At 37.3% G+C, this 3,726-nt stretch overlaps 1 non-coding gene across 1 annotated transcript; it reads left to right on the top strand.

Moving 5' to 3' along the window:
• The first annotated feature begins 1,032 nt into the window (after positions 1–1,032).
• LOC106698520 lies at positions 1,033–1,167 on the top strand. The gene has a single exon (XR_002831241.1). It is a non-coding gene; the product is annotated as a small nucleolar RNA SNORA16B/SNORA16A family (small nucleolar RNA).
• Positions 1,168–3,726: the final 2,559 nt, after the last annotated feature.

Genomic DNA, 3,726 nt, shown 5'->3' with positions numbered 1-3,726 from the left:
AGGCTCTTCATAGTTCTTGACAATGCCTGAATGTTTTTAAACCTAGGGGGTTATTTAAGATTTTAAAAAGCCAAGACTGCTCAAGGACTACAACCTTCTAGAAATCAACCCACTGGGCAGAAGGGATAACAAGGAAGCTTGGTACTGGCTGAAAGAGGCAAGCCATTCATAAGAATTCATAACCATAAGCTCTCTGTCACATGGGTGTTTGGACCAACTTTACCAATGTATGTGGTTCCAATCCTATATAATAAAACCCTAGTATGCAAATTGACCGAACGCAGAACAACCAGTGGAACAACTGTTCATTATGACGCGCACTGACCACCAAGGGGCAGACGCTCAGCACATGAGCTTCCGCCTGGCAAGAGCAGTGGTGGTGGCAAGAGCCTCTCCCGCCTCCACAGAAATGCTAAGGATGTCTGACTGACGCAGTGAGTGGGCCTAAGCCATCAGTCGGACATCCCCCAAGGGCTCCTGGATGCGAGAGGGTGCAGGCCAGGCTGAGGGACCCCCCCCCCCCACACACACACACACACACAAGTGCACAAATTTTGTGCACTGGGCTTCTAGTTGTTAAGTAATTGAGTAGATCTAAATCAATGGTTCTAAACCTAGAGCAAATGTCCCCCCTCAGGCAACATTTGATGATATTTGAAGGTATTTTTATCTGTGACAACTTGGGGAGGGTGATGCTATTGGCATCTAGTGTATAGAGGTTAGGCATGTTGTTAAACATCCTGCAACATACAGAACAGCTCCTCACAACAGACATATCTGACCCAACATGTTAGCAGTGCTGAGGTTGAGAAATACTGAGGAGAAATGCTCTAAATTATCACTGTGTGCAGCAGTAATAAAAATTTGTCTTGTGGGGTTAGAACTAAAATATACTATAAAAATAGAGTATACATAGAGAGGATGGTGATTTACGAGTTCTAAGATCTTTTTCTAATTTTGGAAGAGAAAAAAAAATACTGATTATCTGTAAACTTTGATAAGTTAAGTGGCCATATTAAAATATAAAAGGTGAGTGGCCCTTATCAAAGCTGCAGCTGCTTCCACGTAGCTGCTGCGGTCAAAAAGGAGCCCAGAGTGACAGTTTTCCTTGATGGTCGCCGTTCTCTTTGCTGTAACCGATCTGCAACATTTCAGGAAAAGACAATTAAAAGAAAAAAAAATATTAAAGGTGATTACTAAATGGATACATTTTTGAAGTTATTTTCTCTAAACTGGTAGAAGGAGGCTCCAGAATGAGAATAAAGAGAAAAACAATAAAGAGAAAACATGAAAGGGAAAAAATAAATATGTGGGGAAAAAGCAAGTAATATAGCAGAAGTAAATACAAATGAATCAGTAATCAAAATAACTATAAATAGACTAAAACTCTCCAGTTCAAAGAAAAAGCTTGTTAGTCTAGATAAAATAAGAATTCCAGATAAATACTGTTTACCAGAGATACTTAGAAACATTAGACACAGAACAGCTTAAAGGGTGGAAGAAGATATACAAGCTAGCCACTATCTTCACATAAAAGGTTTCTGTAGCTATACTGATATTAGGCAAAAACAAACAAACAAACAAACAAAACCAAAAACCACAAAACATTACTCAAGATTAAAAGAAAAGATCACCACATAATAATAAAAAGTTCAACACAATATGAAGTTAATTCTAAACTTGATTGTACCTACTAATGCAGCCTTAATATGTATTTTTTAAAAATAGGCAAAACTACAAAGCAATTTAACAAATTTATCATTATCATAGATAGTCATTAATTTACCCCTTTCAGTAATTGATACAGAAAGTAAAAGCTAAATCGGTAAAGATTTGAAACAAGTTTTATAGACTAAATCACCCAATTTTTAAAAAATTCATACTTATGCACATGTGAAACATTTTTTAAATGACCATATGCTACTGCAAGCCATCACTGATAATTAAAGAATTGGCATCACTTCCCACAATGAAAATAACATAAGGTACAATTACAAAAAGACAGCTAATAAAACTTAATACATTGGAATTTTTAAAGCACTTTAAAATAATTCATTGACCAAAGTACAAAAAGCAGTGGGAATTAGAAAACAACATGCTAACAATTATGGGACAAAGATAAAGTGGTACCTAGAGAAAAATGTATTGCCTTCAATGATATATAAAGAAAAATGATTAAAAATTAAGAGGTTAAAAAAGTCAAAATATAACCCCAAAAAGCCAAAAATATAAAGACAAGAACATAAGTTAATGAAATACAAAACAAATACATAAAAGAGAAAATTAACACCGCTAAAAGTTGGTACTTTAAGAAAATAAACCTCATGAAACTGACACAATTCTTACAAGATTGATCAAGAAAACAGAATAATATCTAAATGAGTAATATTAAGAATGAAAATGGAGACATAATTGTACATACTTCAGGAAAATAATAACAAAAGAAGTGAACAAAATTATTCTAAAAAGATTTAAAATTTTGATGAAATGGATGTTACTAAAATACAAACCACCAAAACCAACTCATGAGGAAATACAAAAAAAAAAAAAGAACAGCACTATAAAAATTGAAGAAATTAAATTAGTAGATAAATATCTTCCCCAAATGAAAACATCAGACAACTTCACAGGAAAGCTTCTTCTAACATCCAAAGAATAGATCATTATACACATATACAAATTTTTTAAGAATGCCAAAAGAAAGAACTCTCTCCAACTCATTGTATGAGGCTGTGACATCAAAATAGGTAAGGAAAGAATTAAAAACGAATATCACAAGCTAATTCCAGTAATACACAAAAATATAAAGATTCTAAGCAAAAGATTAGTATCCAAATGTGGCAGTGTATAAAAAATATATCTCATAACCAAGTAGTTTATTCCAGACATGAAAAGTGTTAAATTTAAGCTATTAAAGTGGTAAATTTAATAATATAATTTAACCACTTTAATAGCTTAGAAGGAGAACTGTGTATGGTGCCAGGTGGGTACTGGAAATATCAGGGGTACCACTTTGTAAATTCTATGATTATCTAACTTCTATGCTGTATGCCTGAAAAACTAATCTATATATATACATAAAAGCCTAAGCATATATATATATCCTAATAATAGACAAACATGTAAATTGACCGTCCCTCTGATATGCTCACCAGCCAATCAGGAGAGTATGCAAATTAACCCAACAAAGATGGCAGTTAATTTGCATACATAGGCACCCAGTGGCCTGGGTCCTGGGAACAACATCGGCACCCAGGTCACTCCGAGGTAGGCCCCGTGTGGGCCCTGAGCAGCGTAGGAAGGGCCTGAGCCAGGGGGCTCCTGGGCAGGGGCGGAGCTGGCCATCGGAGCTGCAGGGGTCCCCTGCCCAGGCCTGATGCCTGGGCCAGAGGCGTCAGGCCTGGGTGGGGGGCAGAGCCGGCGATCGGTGTGAACTACAGAGGAAACACCTTTTTCTGACTGCTCATTGGCTAAGCTCCCTGTAGGCCACTGGTAATATTCTTAGTAACTTGGGTAATAAGAATCCAAAAAGGTGATCTAGGGGTTTCACACACTCTGGCGCTTGGCGAAAAAAAACGAAAGGCCCGCTGGCTGGAAGGGCTAAAGAAAATGGTCAATATCCCTGGCCCTAGCCGGTTTGGGCCTCAGTGGGATAAATGCCTTTGGCCCTGGCTGGACCGCAGGTCCTGGGGTTCAATTCCTGACCAAGGGGCATTGTACCCTAGG

The sequence above is a fragment of the Myotis lucifugus genome, unplaced genomic scaffold, assembly GCF_000147115.1.
Source record: "Myotis lucifugus unplaced genomic scaffold, Myoluc2.0 scaffold_191, whole genome shotgun sequence".
NCBI classification, from domain to species: Eukaryota; Metazoa; Chordata; class Mammalia; order Chiroptera; family Vespertilionidae; genus Myotis; species Myotis lucifugus.
The sequence above is the reverse complement of the archived record's forward strand: the minus strand, read 5'-3'. Positions and strand labels throughout refer to the sequence as shown.